Source organism: Corylus avellana, chromosome 5 (assembly GCF_965113065.1).
Source record: "Corylus avellana chromosome 5, dhCorAvel1.hap1.2, whole genome shotgun sequence".
Classification (NCBI taxonomy): domain Eukaryota; kingdom Viridiplantae; phylum Streptophyta; class Magnoliopsida; order Fagales; family Betulaceae; genus Corylus; species Corylus avellana.
The window spans coordinates 24,615,040-24,632,105 of NC_142494.1; the positions used below are offsets into that span (position 1 = coordinate 24,615,040).

At 34.2% G+C, this 17,066-nt stretch overlaps 2 pseudogenes; both read left to right on the top strand.

The window, feature by feature from the left end:
• The first annotated feature begins 1,971 nt into the window (after positions 1-1,971).
• Positions 1,972-6,019, top strand: LOC148585955 (LEAF RUST 10 DISEASE-RESISTANCE LOCUS RECEPTOR-LIKE PROTEIN KINASE-like 2.3 pseudogene; annotated as a pseudogene).
• A 3,219-nt stretch (positions 6,020-9,238) lies between these two features.
• LOC148585956 (LEAF RUST 10 DISEASE-RESISTANCE LOCUS RECEPTOR-LIKE PROTEIN KINASE-like 2.3 pseudogene) lies at positions 9,239-16,765 on the top strand (annotated as a pseudogene).
• Positions 16,766-17,066: the final 301 nt, after the last annotated feature.

Below are 17,066 nucleotides of genomic sequence, written 5' to 3' on the forward strand. Positions count from 1 at the left end.
TAAAAATCCTTGGTAGTGGGATTTTGGGAAGAGTCGTGTACTACACATCTACTGTTTTTGTTGGGTACAATCTTTGAGATGGGCTGAAAAGTCTAGGTCCTCAATCGGCCGAAATGAGTTTGAATTGGATCCACCAATAGGTCGTACTTTGGTTCGGAAAAGAAAAACTCAAAAATCGCGTCATGCATGTGAAAAATCCTAATAGATAACTAACTATAGTCTATAGATTAACAAAAATACTTTCCTCTAGTGCAAATATGTGATTTATTACCTTCTCTTATCGATTTTTTAAAAGCTGGTTCACGCATGACTCACCATCCAAAGTCAACAAAAGCAGTCAACGCAGTCCTTTACCCACTCTTCCAATGCTCCAAGTTCCAACCAACCCCTCATTTCCACTTCTCTCCGATGCCCCCAATCTCATTACTTCTAATCTGATCTCTCTCTCTCTCTCTGAAAATGAATCCCCATCTCTACAGTACAGACTGCAACATAAAGATGCCCTGTTGAGCGGTCGTTATATTGGACTTGGTCACCTAATTAATTGTGAACTGACCATCGGTTGTAAAGTTCCAAATAGAAGCATCTCTTTGAAAAGTTTCACACTAGCAACCAATGATCATACGGGTGCATGCAGGGACGGAGCCAAGAAATTTTATGGTAGGGGGCCAGGCAAAATTTTTTTTTTCGGTTCTTTAGAATTTTTTTTAATAAAAAAATTATTTTGATTGTTTTTTTATGAACTAAAGACTACCGTAAGGGCCAAAAAAAAGTAAATATTTAAAAGTAAGGGCAAAAAAATGGACATTTGAAAGTAATGACCAAAAATAAAAACAAAAAACTTAATGGGTATGACCCCAAAAAATTAAGAAAATGGCCAAAAATTTTTATTGGATATGGCCAAAATTTTTAAAAATAAAGCTAGATTTTTTTTTGGAGGGGACCAAATGACTAACCTTAAAACATTACTTTACTTTCTTTCCATTTTTTTTTTTTTTTTTTTTTACTTTTTTTTTTTTCCTTATTTTGGGGGGACCATGGCCTACCCGGTCCCCCCCTCCCCCGTCTCTGGGTGCATGGTGACTAGCGTGGTCAACAGGGTCCAATGGGACCGGCAAAAGACAATTATTTATGGTTTTTGTTTTTGTTTTTAATTGTCTTGAAACAATATAAAAGTAGAACAATAAAAAATAGGGGAGACTAGAATAGTGAGCCCATTGAGAGTAATAATATAAAGAAGATAATTAACTAAATTTGAAAACTATTAATTTAAGTCTATTTTTATTTTCCTTTTCCTTTTTTTTTTTTTTTTTTTTTTTTTTTAATATTTTTGATTTGATTGATTGCATAACATTGGCCAAATTCGGTTAATGAAATATTTAGTTTAGTATATACTTAGAAAAATAAATATTCTTTAAAGAGAGAGAGATAATCATATTTTTCAAATAACATTATTCACTTATTTTTTATGCATACCACATTTGTATGTCTATCATCTATATCATTAACGTGTAATATTGTTAATCTAAAATCAACCGTATAAAGAAAAAAAGTATATAAAAGATGTGCACATTGAAACCCATTAGGTATGGAATTAATTGGATTGACGGATTAAAGGGAAGATGGATGCCACGTCATGTAATTGCACCTGGGTCCGACCAGGCGAGATCAAATTGGGTTCGACCAGCTGAGCAGCCTAGGTTAGGTTGGATTACGCCAGCTAACAGTGGACTGGCTTGGTGGTTTGTTGAGAATGAGCCGGTAAGGCATTTTCTAGTAAATTTCTTGTGTGATACGCCAAGTCTATTTTTTCATTGGAGGATTATTTTTGCTGAGCAATTTAATTGGTGGAGTTGGATGAAGAACCGATTGAAGTCAGAGAAATGGAAAGGCAGTCTGTCCATACTTGGAGTGAAAAGATTCGTGTGTTTAGTCAAACAATAGCTTATCCCATTTAAGAAAATCGTCCTCCATACACCGAAATGCGATTCACCATTTGGCTTTCAAGCCAATACATTCCAAAGTCTGAAGTCTTCTTCTTTAATCACTGGCCTTAATATTGTTTTCCCATCGAGTGATGTCACATAATTATATTTGCCGTTGTTTCCTTGAGACAAATCTCAAATACCTCACCTATTCTTCATTTCATCCATCACTTTTATCTCTTTCCCAGAAATGGATTCCTGGCTTTCCTTCTTCATTATGTTGTTGGTTTTCGTCGAGGTTCCGGTGTGTTTATGCTCCTATGATTGGTATACAAGTTGTAGCAACCGGTTTGACTGCGGGAGCATCACCGACTTGGGTTATCCATTCTGGGGTCATGGCCGACCCGATGGCTGCGGCAATCCAGATTTAAAGCTCATTTGTAAGAAAAATATCACTAGCATCCAAATTAGGAACTTGGAATACCGCGTTTTGAGTGCCGATCCTGACTCCAAAACCCTCAAAATTGTGAGGGAGGACTTCTTGGATGGAATTTGTTCACCAGTTTGGGAGGATACCACCCTCGATCTAGAGCTTTTTGAATATGGCCCTTTCTACGACGACATTACGTTATTCTATGGTTGCCCTTCTTTTCCCAATTATACATCAATATCCTCTTGCTCCGTTAATGGGACCGCTAATAAAGGCGTTTACATACAAGACCCTCAAGTCCCTGGGGTTTGTGCACAAAGCGTGGTTGTTCCTATTCTTGCAAGTATAGGTAATTCGTCAAGAATTGAAGACATCATCGAAATAGGATTCGATGTGAAGTGGAAGGAGGATCCAGCTTGTATTGCCTGCACCGTGTCTAAGGGGGTTTGTGGATACGACCAGATTACGAATCAAACAACTTGCTATTGCCCAAATCAAACATCAAACGGGTTAAAAACATGTGCTGCCGGAGACACCCAAGCGCCTTCTAGTGAATCAGGTATGTATGTCCCTTACTTTCTACTTCTACCTGAGCCAGCGCCGAGAAGTAGTTGTAATTTCAAGTTGTTTTCCAGCCGGTTTTATGCAATAGCATTACAGTAGGTGATGGCATTCCTGAGCTGAGTTCATGAGATTTTTTGACTATTGACCGAGACCCAATATTTATTTTATTTTATCTTTCACTCTATAGGACTATATATAGGAGCTCTGCGGGTAACGATAAGTGAGATGTATTTGATAAATTAGGTCCACTAGCATATTTTAGGCCATGCCCTTCTTTCTGATTCGAGTATACATTTCTACTCGATTAGACGACTTGCCCATTGAAAACAGATACTACATGTTAACGACTCTCGCGTGTCTGAAGAGGCAAAACAACTTTGTCCTTCTTTCAAGATTAAAATTTTGTCTGAAGGGCTTTCTGGTTGTAGATGGATCAATGATCTTACATTTGGTGTCTGATTGTCATCATATCTTGTCTTTGGTTAATTTCTTCTCAGTTTGGGGTCTAATTAGATGGTAAAATGCAAATTTTGAGGTTACCAAGATGCTTCCAATATATATATATTGTAGGCCTTTAATTAATTTGTCTCAAGATTGACTCCTTAAATTTGTGACAGAATTAGCATATTTGACTCCCAAACCAAAAAAAAAAAAAAAAAAAAAAAAAGACCAAAATGCTAAAAAGTATTTTTCTAAAACAAATAGTTAAAGCTAATAAATAATTAACGACTACAAAATTTACTGAAATATACTTTTAGCTTTTTAGGGGAGAATAATTAATAAGCGGTCCTTACTCCTTTGTAGCTTTTTGACTTGTTGGGTTCCAAATCGGCCAAAAAACAATGTATTCTACTATTTATTAAGGATTTGTTTGGAAATACGATTTTAAAAATTGTATTTTTAAAGTGTGCGTTTTTAAAATTTTTACTTTTTAAAATCGCATATACGTTTAATAAAACATGTTAAAAAATATTTTTTTTATCAATTAAGTGTTTTGATAACATTAATTAGCATATAATTGCGATTTCATGACCAAATAGATAAATATTACCTCAAATATTTTTTTAAGGAAAATCTTGATTTTGGTTTAAATTCACACTTTTTCAAATAAACATTTTCTAGTCAGCTTATAGAAATCATAGATTTTTTTACGATTTTAAAATTTGCGTTTTTTAAATCGCAATCTCAAACACTCCAAAATTGCAATTTAGTTTAAAAACATAAATTATTTTTTAAAAAAAGCACTCCCAAACAGACCCTAACAAATATTAATAGAACATACGACAAGGAATTCATTGTATGAGAGATGAATCATTTTATAAAAAGTAACAGCCTTTATAATTTTATTAGTGAATCATTTTTAATTTTTTGAACGATAAATCACTAAAAGTAGGGCAGATAAATGATTTAAATAACGAAAGATTCAATATTTAAAATTGTTTCTAAAATAACCCCAAAACTGGAAACAAGAAGGAATATAATTTAACCCTCATGACCAATTCCAAAATCTTGTAGACGTACAGGCCAATAATTAGTCTCTAACCTAGCTATGGCGAATGAACTTTCATATATAAATCAGTTGATAAAAGAATTGAAAAGATTCTATTGAATGTGTGGCTTAAGTTATAAAGGTGTGAGGCGATATTAGCTAGTATAAGAAAAATACAGTAAGTAGGAAATTAGATAATATTAACAATAGAGACATGTTGCATTTTTTTTAGTTGTAACATTGTTTTGTGTTCTTGTTGCAGAACAATCTCCGAAGCGCAATTGGCAGCTTATAACGGCAATTGGTATGGTGATCAATATAAGATAAAAGATATTATAATGAAAAGAAATTTATCTTTTTGTAAGTTTTAAAAGAATGTACGTGTCATGTCTACAATATATTGTTTGTTAATTTTTCTTCCTTTTTTTCTGCCCGAATGAAGTAAACGACCTAAAACATTCTTCGTGTGTAGGCATTTGCACAGGGATTGCGGTGGTCGCAGTGATCTCTTTCGTGATTATCTATAGCTTTAAGAGAGGACACTTTTCAAGTAATTCAATGGTTTGGTGGAAAAAAGATGCAAAGAATGATCACTTCAAGACTGAGGAAATCATCAAGAGTTATGGATTGATGGCCCCAATGCGATATACTTATTCAAATTTGAAGAAAATAACCAACTCTTTCAAAGAAAAAATAGGACAAGGAGGATTTGGTGCAGTATACAAAGGGAAGCTACTCGATGGGCGTATGGTGGCAGTGAAAATTCTGAGCACGTCCAAAGGTAATGGAGAAGAATTTATCAACGAAGTGGCTAGCATTAGTAGAACATCGCATGTTAATATAGTCACTCTTCTAGGTTTCTGCTACGAGAGGACTAAAAGAGCTCTAATCTATGAATTCGTGCCTAATGGATCTCTTGATAAGTTCATAAATAATAAAGGATCTCCAATTACAAATTATCACTTGGACAACAAGACTATGTTCCAAATTGCAGTTGGCATTACTCGAGGATTAGAATACTTGCACCGTGGTTGCAACACAAGGATCATACATTTTGACATTAAACCACACAATATACTTTTGGATGAAAATTTGCGCCCAAAAATATCTGATTTTGGGCTTGCTAAACTATGCAAAACAAAAGAGAGTATTGTGTCAATGACGGGCATGAGAGGGACTGCAGGATACATTGCACCAGAAGTATTTAATCGATACTTTGGTGGGGTCTCTCACAAGTCTGACGTCTACAGCTACAGAATGTTAGTTCTTGAAATGGTTGGAGTAAGAAAGAAATTTGATAATGGGCTCTCTGAAAATAGCGAAACATATTTTCCACATGGAATTTATAAGAAACTTGAACAAGGTGAGAATTTTGAAAATTTGGGGGATATAATAGAGGAGGAAGAAGGCATAGTTAAAAAGATGATAATTGTGAGTTTATGGTGCACTCAAACCAATCCTTCAGATCGGCCATCAATAGGTAAGGTAATAGAGATGTTAGAAGGTAGTCTTCAGTCCTTACAATTTCCACCGAAGCCTGTCATGCATTCACCTGTAAAATCGCATCAAGATTCTTCTGCAACTTCACAGTCACAGAATCCATCACTTTAAGATCGCCTCAAGATTCAAAAATTTCAAATAAACGGGTTGTGCTGAGCTGTTTACTCGAAGAGCAGTGCAAAAGCAATATGTTTGGAACGGATGGAGTGAAGTCGTTGAGGAAGGGCTAGAAGTTGCTTGCCAGATTTTGAGCAGCACCAATTAATTAGTCTATGCATAATCTTATTATATGAGGTGCTTCTCTATCTATTGGAAGCATTCTCATTTCCTTTCTCCTCCCAACTGTAAGTGGTTCCTCTAAGTGATGTTAAACCTCCTTAATCCCCCTTCCCTTTCTTTTCTCTTTCAGTTTTCCGCCTTGTTTTTTTTTTTTTTTTTTAACTCTATGTTGTTCGGTTTTGTTGCTCATGTGTGTGCTTAGGGGAAAAAAAAAAAAATTCTTTGTGAAACATATTTAGTTTTCCAGTTATTCAAAATTTTCTCAGTCACTTTCAGAAAGCACTCTGAATCCCAATTTTTATTTTTATTTTATTTATTTATTTATTTTTTTTTATTTTTTTTTTATGATCTATTCTGTTAAAATATTCATTCTCATATTTTTCTTTTCTTTTTCTCTCTCTCTACTCCACCGATGACTTCACCATAGCCACCTTGGTGAAGCTGCGTGTGCGTGTGGAAATGGTGGTCGAGGTCTTGGTGGTGATTGTGCAAATAATAATAATAATAATAATAATTATGGACATAATTTTAGGGTGTGATCAAATTTTAAAGAAAAAGAAGGTTTAAAGAACAGGATGCGAATGCTCTTCATCACCACAAAAAAATAATTTTTTTCTTACTGGAGTTTTCTGACGTGTCAGGGTATCTGACACGTCAAAAAACTTTTTTGACGTGGCATTTTTGATATGTGTTGAATGTTAGGTACATAGGAGTCAGCAAATTTTTTTTTTGATGTGTTACTATTTAGCACGTCAGAAAATTTAAAAATTAATTAAAAAAAAAGTATTTTTTTTTAAAAAAAAATTTCTAGAATTTTTTTTTTCAATTTAAAATTTAAAATTATTATTATTTTTTTGTAATTGCCGTGCAGAGAAAGTGGTGTAGAGAAAGGGAGATTGAGAGAGGAGAGAGAGAGTGTGGGGAAATAAATGAAGAGGAAAAGAATAAGAAGAGGAAAAAAAGTTAAGGGAAAATAAGAAGAGGGAAAAAGTTTAAAATCCTACTTATTTTTTTGTGACACGTCAATATTTAGTTGGACACGTCAGAATTTTCTGACGTACTATTTTCAACACGTCAGAAAATTTTGACGTGTTATTTTTTGTTATGTCAGAAAATGGTGACGTGGCAAAAAACATGTACTATTTGCTACGTCAGAAAATAGTAATTTTTTTGTAGTGCATCCATTTAGTTTTTTCTTTTGAACTTTTCTCTTTTCAAAAAGAAACAAGAATAAATAAATAAATAAAGGTGACATTTTTTGGTGTTCAATTGTTTATTATTCATAAATGAAAAAAGTTTTGCAAGATCGATTGTGTTTAAAAAAATAAAAATAAAAACAAAAAAAAAGACACGAAAAGTAGAAAACAGGAAAATAGATTGTATTCGAAATTTTGGTGTTTAAATAATTTTTTTTTTAATCAGCAATACAAAGTTTTACTAAAAGGTTGTTTAATTAATCAAGACGTGTTGGTTGCTATTATGGCTTACAATTAGAAGAAGGTTGAATATCAAGACAAATTGTTATTATTAATTTACTAGTATACTTTAGGAGATGAAATGTATTTTTTTCAAGGTTGGGTGTACCCTATATGGCATGAGAGAAACGCTAAAAAAAAAAAAAAAAAAGTTAATTTATTTAGAGCTTGTTTGGAATTGCGTTGGAAAAATAAAGTTTTTAAGTCAAAAAAGAGCTTTTGGGCAAAAGTTTCATTTTTAAGCTTTTGTCAAAAGTGTGTTTCGGCAATTTTTAGGTTTTTTAGACCCTTAAAAAATCTTTTTAATTTTTTTTTACCAAACGAGTATTTTTTTTTTTTCAAACAAACTTTTGAATGTTAAAAACACTTTTAAGCCCCTCAAACGCAATCACAAACTAGCCCTTAAGGGTATCTATGATGTATTCTTTGGTTAATTGGTTTCTCAAACTTTTCTTTACTTACATAAAGTTTAAACTTAAAACCTTTATTTAATACTATGTTAAATAACTGTTTATGTCAAAATTTTAAGTTAGTATGAAATAATAAATATAATCATTTAATTAATATTATGATACTCAGCTATTAGATTGTTTTTGTTTTTACTAGAGTTAGATTAAAAAATTGGGAAAAACTAGTTGCATGAAGAAATGTGAGATAAGTTTGGTTAAGAAAGAACTCTAGCTTCTTCGTCATTAATGAAAGAAGATTTCTCCGATCAACAAGGATTTTTGGGAGAGCAAAGGCTGAGCTGTTGGGTAGGGTATGGGCTGATGAGAATTAAATGAATACGTATTCCCATCAAAACGATGCTGATTTTGTTTTATAAAATATCTTATTTCAAACCTTAGAGTATTTTCGACAACTCTCTTATAGCGAGTCTGTTCCTTAAGTTTAAGAAATATGTTCAAAAATCACAAAAAAATCTCATAGCAGACTCCTTAAATGAACCTTAAACATTAAGATTACTACAGTGGAACCCAATATACCACTATTGCAATCTTTAAGATTATTAAAAAAATATATATATGATTCTCCCTTTTCTCTCCTTTCATGTCTCACAATTCTTTCTCATCTCTCCTCTCATATATATATATATATATATATATGTGATATAGGGAAAATTAAGGGAAATTATTAGGATGTATTTTGACATAGGAAGTAAAAAGTAGTTTAAATCCTTAAATGTAGAGAAAATGACGAGGAAGCTGCTGGGAATTATACCATATATTCATGTCCGGTTTAGCACATTTTTATTTTATTTTAATTAATTTAGCTATTTATTTTTTAAAAGTAGACTATCCACAAATATTATTTCTACAGGATTTCTTTCTTTTTCTTTTTATTCATGTTTTTGAAAAATTTGTTATGTTATGTTTATTTTTTTATTTTTTTATTTTTTAAGAATGTTTCATTCAAATTATCTCTTCTCAATGGCCATATAAATTATTCTCTAATTAATCATGTATTTAAGTTCAACCCGGGTCTTGGTCGACAAAGTGGTTGGGCATCATAGATTAAGTCAACAAGACTTCCAAAGTCTTCCACCAATTGTCATCTTCCCCACTAGTACTGCTCGATAATCACTCATATCTGTTTCCTGTATTTTCCTTTATACAAAAGATAATTATCCTACCCAACCTTAATTATTCCTCTCAGGAAATGGATTCCTGGCTTCTCTCGCCGTCTCCTTTTCTTATTTCTTTCTATTTCTTATTCTTTGTAACTTTCGTCGGGATTCCAGGATCTCTATGCGATGATGATGATGTGGACCCATCAAGCTGTAGCAAACTGTTCAACTGCGGAGGGATCAATAACGTCGGGTTTCCTTTCTGGGAAGATACCCGACCCAGTAATTGTGGGTCTCCTGGATTGAAGCTTCACTGCGAGGGAAGTGTTACTACCATAGAGATTATGAACGTGACATACCGCGTGCTAGAGGTCGATCTCAAAACCCAAATACTCAAAATTTCACGAGAGGATTTCTCGACTGGAATTTGTTCGCCGGAATTATTGAATACCACTCTCGACCCCAACCTGTTTGATTTTCACCCCGGTTACCAGAATATTACATTAGCCTACGGTTGTCCCTCTTCTTGGTTACCTTATCCACACCCTGGACACTTCACTTGCCCCACAAGTGGGGAAGTGCACGTGGAGCTGGGAGCTCATGGGCCTAAGGAATGTAATGGAAGCGTGGTTGTCCCAGTTCCTAATCCTCTCCGCCCAGATGCATTCATTTCGTCGGAAATATTGGAGCAAGTCATTAGAGAAGGATTCGATGTGGAATGGAAGGTGGATGCTGCAGCGTTCGCGTGTCCAACATGCAATATTTCCTCACCATCAAAATCAGGTACGTGTTAGATCATACTTATTTTAAAAGTTTAAATTGATTAAAAAAAAAACGTAAATGTTGTTAAACCCAGCGAGTGACCTGAAACTGTTGTTAACTTTTGGTAAAACAAACCAGTTAAGCTAAGAAATAAGTAGCCACTACTGAGTACTGAGCTTTTCAATTAGGGGAGAATAATTAATTAATTAATTAGCGTTCCTTTAGCTTTTTGACTTACTGGGCTCCAAGTGGGACCAAAAATAAACAACAAAATTAGGTAGGCCTCTAATCTAATCTAATACGCGGTTTCCACTTTCCATATATGTTTCTAGCTACTATTTACTAAAAAATATTAATAGAATATACGAGAAATTTCATTGTATGAGTAGAAAGGATGAGTACAATCCTGAATATTTTACTTATGCACAAAGTAGTAATTAATTAACCATTGGATTTAACTTCAATGTGGATGGGCCTTAAAACCCAACTTTTGTAGCCCCGAATCAACAACTGTCACATAAGTAAAATGCACAAAATTATCTTACAGCTTAAAACACTAGATTTTTCCTTATTTATTCTTCTTTCCCATTTCTTCAGTCCTGCCGACAACCTCTCCCATTTCTTCTTTTTCCTTCTTCTTCTCATTTAACAGGGAAAGAGTGAACCTTCAATTTAACGGACATCTTCTCCGGCATTAGGGTGATAAAATTTCCTAAGGGTTAACATTTTACCTCTAGATTTGATATTTGAATCTAAAAACGAGTTTTAAGACATTAGAAATGATTTTTGAGGCATTAAAAACGGATTTTTGGCATTAGAAATGAGTTTTTCAGGCTGGGTTTTGTGGGTTTTTGGCGGGTTCTCATAGGTATGGCCATGGGTCGTCGAGTAGCTTGGATTTTTTTTTAATTTTTTTTTTATTATTATTATTATTATTTTCATTTTGATTCGGTGTTTTTGTTCTCAGTTTTATTTTTTACATTTTTCTTAAATAGATGAGGTGTCACAAGATGGTTGGATGTTGCAAAACACCACTTTTAAGGTTTGACCACATGATAAGGGCTCTCTTAACCATTATAAATTCATTACCGATCATTTTTCAGTTATTCAGTGAATGATAAATCATTACAAGAAAAGCAGATATAAAGATTCAATATTTAAAAATTGTATCGAAAATAATCCAAGAAGTGATAACAAGACCGAATATAATTTAAGCAGCATGAGCAAATCCAAAATCTTTGTAGCCAGTCAATCATCATTAGTTTCCAATCTAAAGCAAACGAAACTCTCTGTATAAATCAGCTGATAAAAATTTATAAGAAAAATATAGTTAATAGGAAATTAGATTATATTCACAGTGTTCTTCCTGACATAATCGCTAGTAAGCAGAAGTATTTTGTCTATAGGAGAATATGCGCCTATGCGGGAGAGGCCTGCAGGAGGTCATGTCTAGAGAATAATTTTTGTCAGGCCTTCATCTGTCATTTGTTAGGAATAATTAGTCAAAACTTAGGGGGCTCAATAGGATAAAGGAAAACTTGAGTAAATAAAAGGTGATGTTTTAAGGCATCTTTTTGGTGGACTTTTTCAAGAGCGGTAAGTTTCTAAGAAGCTATGGGGTATTTGTTTCCCAGTTCAAAAGTGTTTTGTCTCTTTATCAATTTTGTTGTTGGGGAGTTAAAAGAGATTCAATGATAATTTTAAAAATTGAGAGGATGAGAGAAGAACTGAAAGAAAAAATGAATCATTTCTCTCCTTTAAATAGCGGTCAAAAGAATCTCTCAATTTTCCAATTCATTGGAAAATCACAATTCAAAGATGTTGAATGAAATAGTACTTCGAACATAAGACTTCCAAATCGAAATAGAGCTCTCACCACGCCTTAGCGAAATTGGCAATAATTCCTTCGTTCACATAATTTTATATGATGAAGATGATGATGGGAGTCAGGAGAAAATTTGGTCCTTCCGTGTTTCACAAAAAGGATGTCAGTGCTCGGAGACTTTCAAGGGGTATGATGAAATTTTGAAGTAATTTTGAAATAAGGCTAAAGTCATTAATTATTCTCTAATTTCTATGATTAATTACCCCGTATATATATATATATATATATATATATATATATATATATATTTGCGTATAAGGTACATGATCACATTGAATAGGTTTACAGATTTCAAAGCACGATAAAAGGAAAGGTCACACCATTATACTACTTTTGTTTGGTAGGTGGGACTTAAATGTTATTAAAATGCAGTCCGGGCCCTGCGATTATGTAGGTGGAATTAATTGGATTGACGGATTAAATGGAAGATGGATGCCACGTCATGTAATTGCACCTGGGTCCGACCAGGCCAGATCAAATTGGGTTCGACCAGCTGAGCAGCCTAGGTTAGGTTGGGTTAGGCCAGCTAACAGCGGGCTGGCTTGGTGGTTTGTTGAGAATGAGCAGGTTAATCGGACCGAAGAAGGCATTTTCTAGTAAATGTCTTGTGATACCCCTAGTTTATTTTTTCAATGGAAGATTATTTTTGCTGAGCAATTTAATTGGAGGAGTTGGATGAAGAACCGATTGAAGTCAGAGAAATGGAAAGGCAGTCTGTCCATACTTGAAGTGAAAAGATTCGTGTGTTTAGTCAAACAATAGCTTATCCCATTTAAGAAAATCGTCCTCCATACACAGAAATGCGATTCACCATTTGGCTTTCAAGTCAATACATTCCAAAGTCTGAAGTCTTCTTCTTTAATCACTGGCCTTAATATTGTTTTCTCATCGAGTGATGTCACATAATTATATTTGCCGTTGTTTCCTTGAGACAGTCTCAAATACCTCACCTATTCTTCATTTCATCCATCACTTTGATCTCTTTCCCAGAAATGGATTCCTGGCTTTCCTTCTTCGATTATGTTGTTGGTTTTCGTCGAGGTTCCGGTGTGTTTATGCTCCTATGATTGGTATACAAGTTGTAGCAACCAGTTTGACTGCGGGAGCATCACTGACTTGGGTTATCCATTCTGGGGTGATGGCCGACCCAAGCCTGCGGCAATCCAGATTCAAAGCTCGATTGTGCGAAAAATATCACTAGCATCGAAATTATGAACCTGGAATACCGCGTTTTGAGTGCCGATGCTGGCGTCAAAACCCTCAAAATTGTGAGGGAGGATTTCTTGGATGGAATTTGTTCACCAGTTTGGGAGAACACCGCCCTCGATCCAGAGCTTTTTGAATATGGCCCTGGCTTATACGTTAACATTACGTTACTCTATGGTTGCCCTTCTTTTTCAACCAAGTATCCACCAATATCCTTCTGCTCCGTTGATGGGACCCTTAATGAAGGCGTTTACATACAAGACCCTATCGTCCCTGTGGTTTGTGCAAAAAGCGTGGTTGTTCCCGTTCTTGCAACTCTTTATCAAGGTATAGGTAATTTGTCAAGAATTGAAGACATCATCAAAAGAGGATTCGATGTGAAGTGGAAGGAGGATCCATCTTGTATTGCCTGCACCGTGTCTAAGGGGGTTTGTGGATACGACCAGATTACGAATCAAACAACTTGCTACTGCCCAAATCAATCATCAAACGGGTTAAAAATATGTGCTGCCGGAGACACCCAAGTGCCTTCTAGTGAATCAGGTATGTACGTCCCTTATTTTCTACTTTTACCCCAACCAGCGCCGAGCAGTAGTTGTAATTTCAAGTCGTTTTCCAGCCGGTTTTATGCAATAGCATTACAGTAGGTGATGGCATTCCTGAGCTGAGTTCATGAGATTTTTTGACTATTGACCGAGACCCAATATTTATTTGATTTTATCTTTCAGTCTATAGGACTATAGGAGCTCTGCGGGTAACGATAAGTGAGATGCATGTGTTCGATAAATTAGGTCCACTAGCATATTTTAGGCCATGCCCTTCTTTCTGATTCGAGTATATATTTAAATCTTCCACCTCTACTCGATTAGACGACTTGCCCATTGAAAACAGATACTACATGTTAACGACTCTCTCGTGTCTGAAGAGGCAAGACAACTTTGTCCTTCTTTCAAGATTAAAATTTTGTCTGAAGGGCTTTCTGGTTGTGGATTGATCCATGATCTTACATTTGGTGTCTGATTGTCATCATGTCTTGTCTTTGGTTAATTTCTTCTCAGTTTGGGGGGTTAGATGCTAAAATGCAAATTTTGAGGTTACCAAGATGCTTCCAATATATATATATTGTAGGCCTTTAATTAATTTGTCTCAAGATTGACTCCTTAAATTTGTGACAGAATTAGCATATTTGACTCCCAAACCAAAAAAAAAAAAAAAAAAAAAAAAAAAATGGATAAAGAAGACAAAATGAAGACCAAAATGCTAAAAAGTATTTTTCTAAAACAAATAGTTAAAGCTAATAAATAATTAACGACTACAAAATTTACTGAAATATACTTTTAGCTTTTTAGGGGAGAATAATTAATAAGCGGTCCTTACTCCTTTGTAGCTTTTTGACTTGTTGGGTTCCAAATCGGCCAAAAAACAATGTATTCTACTATTTATTAAGGATTTGTTTGGAAATACGATTTTAAAAATTGCATTTTTAAAGTGTGCGTTTTTAAAATTTTTACTTTTTAAAATCGCATATACGTTTAATAAAACATGTTAAAAAATATTTTTTTTATCAATTAAGTGTTTTGAAAACATTAATTAGCATATAATTGCGATTTCATGACCAAATAGATAAATATTACCTCAAATAATTTTTTAAGGAAAATCTTGATTTTGGTTTAAATTCACACATTTTCAAATAAACATTTTCTAGTCAGCTTATAGAAATCATAAATTTTTTCACGATTTTAAAATTTGCGTTTTTTAAATCGCAATCTCAAACACTCCAAAATTGCAATTTGGTTTAAAAACACAGATTATTTTTTTAAAAAGGCACTCCCAAACGGACCCTAACAAATATTAATAGAACATACGACAAGGAATTCATTGTATGAGAGATGAATCATTTTATAAAAAGTAACAGCCTTTATAATTTTATTAGTGAATCATTTTTAATTTTTTGAACGATAAATCACTAAAAGTAGGGCAGATAAATGATTTAAATAACGAAAGATTCAATATTTAAAATTGTTTCTAAAATAACCCCAAAACTGGAAACAAGAAGGAATATAATTTAACCCTCATGACCAATTACAAAATCTTGTAGACGTACAGGCCAATAATTAGTCTCTAACCTAGCTATGGCGAATGAACTTTCATATATAAATCAGTTGATAAAAGAATTGAAAAGATTCTATTGAATGTGTGGCTTAAGTTATAAAGGTGTGAGGCGATATTAGCTAGTATATGAAAAATACAGTAAGTAGGAAATTAGATAATATTAACAATAGAGACATGTTGCATTTTTTTTAGTTGTAACATTGTTTTGTGTTCTTGTTGCAGAACAATCTCCGAAGCGCAATTGGCAGCTTATAACGGCAATTGGTATGGTGATCAATATAAGATAAAAGATATTATAATGAAAAGAAATTTATCTTTTTGTAAGTTTTAAAAGAATGTACGTGTCATGTCTACAATATATTGTTTGTTAATTTTTCTTCCTTTTTTTCTGCCCGAATGAAGTAAACGACCTAAAACATTCTTCGTGTGTAGGCATTTGCACAGGGATTGCGGTGGTCGCAGTGATCTCTTTCGTGATTATCTATAGCTTTAAGAGAGGACACTTTTCAAGTAATTCAATGGTTTGGTGGAAAAAAGATGCAAAGAATGATCACTTCAAGACTGAGGAAATCATCAAGAGTTATGGATTGATGGCCCCAAAGCGATATACTTATTCAAATTTGAAGAAAATAACCAACTCTTTCAAAGAAAAAATAGGACAAGGAGGATTTGGTGCAGTATACAAAGGGAAGCTACTCGATGGGCGTATGGTGGCAGTGAAAATTCTGAGCACGTCCAAAGGTAATGGAGAAGAATTTATCAACGAAGTGGCTAGCATTAGTAGAACATCGCATGTTAATATAGTCATTCTTTTAGGTTTCTGCTACGAGAGGACTAAAAGAGCTCTAATCTATGAATTCGTGCCTAATGGATCTCTTGATAAGTTCATAAATAATAAAGGATCTCCAATTACAAATTATCACTTGGACAACAAGACTATGTTCCAAAGTGCAGTTGGCATTGCTCGAGGATTAGAATACTTGCACCGTGGTTGCAACACAAGGATCATACATTTTGACATTAAACCACACAATATACTTTTGGATGAAAATTTGCGCCCAAAAATATCTGATTTTGGGCTTGCTAAACTATACAAAACAAAAGAGAGTATTGTGTCAATGACGGGCATGAGAGGGACTGCAGGATACATTGCACCAGAAGTATTTAATCGATACTTTGGTGGGGTCTCTCACAAGTCTGACGTCTACAGCTACGGAATGTTAGTTCTTGAAATGGTTGGAGTAAGAAAGATATTTGATAATGGGCTCTCTGAAAACAGCGAAACATATTTTCCACATGGAATTTATAAGAAACTTGAACAAGGTGAGAATTTTGAAAATTTGGGGGATATAATAGAGGAGGAAGAAGGCATAGTTAAAAAGATGATAATTGTGAGTTTATGGTGTACTCAAACCAATCCTTCAGATCGGCCATCAATAGGTAAGGTAATAGAGATGTTAGAAGGTAGTCTTCAGTCCTTACAATTTCCACCGAAGCCTGTCATGCATTCACCTGTAAAATCGCATCAAGATTCTTCTGAAACTTCACAGTCACAGAATCCATCACTTTAAGATCGCCTCAAGATTCAAAAATTTCAAATAAACGGGTTGTGCTGAGCTGTTTACTCGAAGAGCAGTGCAAAAGCAATATGTTTGGAACGGATGGAGTGAAGTCGTTGAGGAAGGGCTAGAAGGAGCTTTGTGAAGTTGCTTGCCAGATTTTGAGCAGCACCAATTAATTAGTCTATGCATAATCTTATTATATGAGGTGCTTCTCTATCTATTGGAAGCATTCTCATTTCCTTTCTCCTCCCAACTGTAAGTGGTTCCTCTAAGTGATGTTAAACCTCCTTAATCCCCCTTCCCTTTCTTT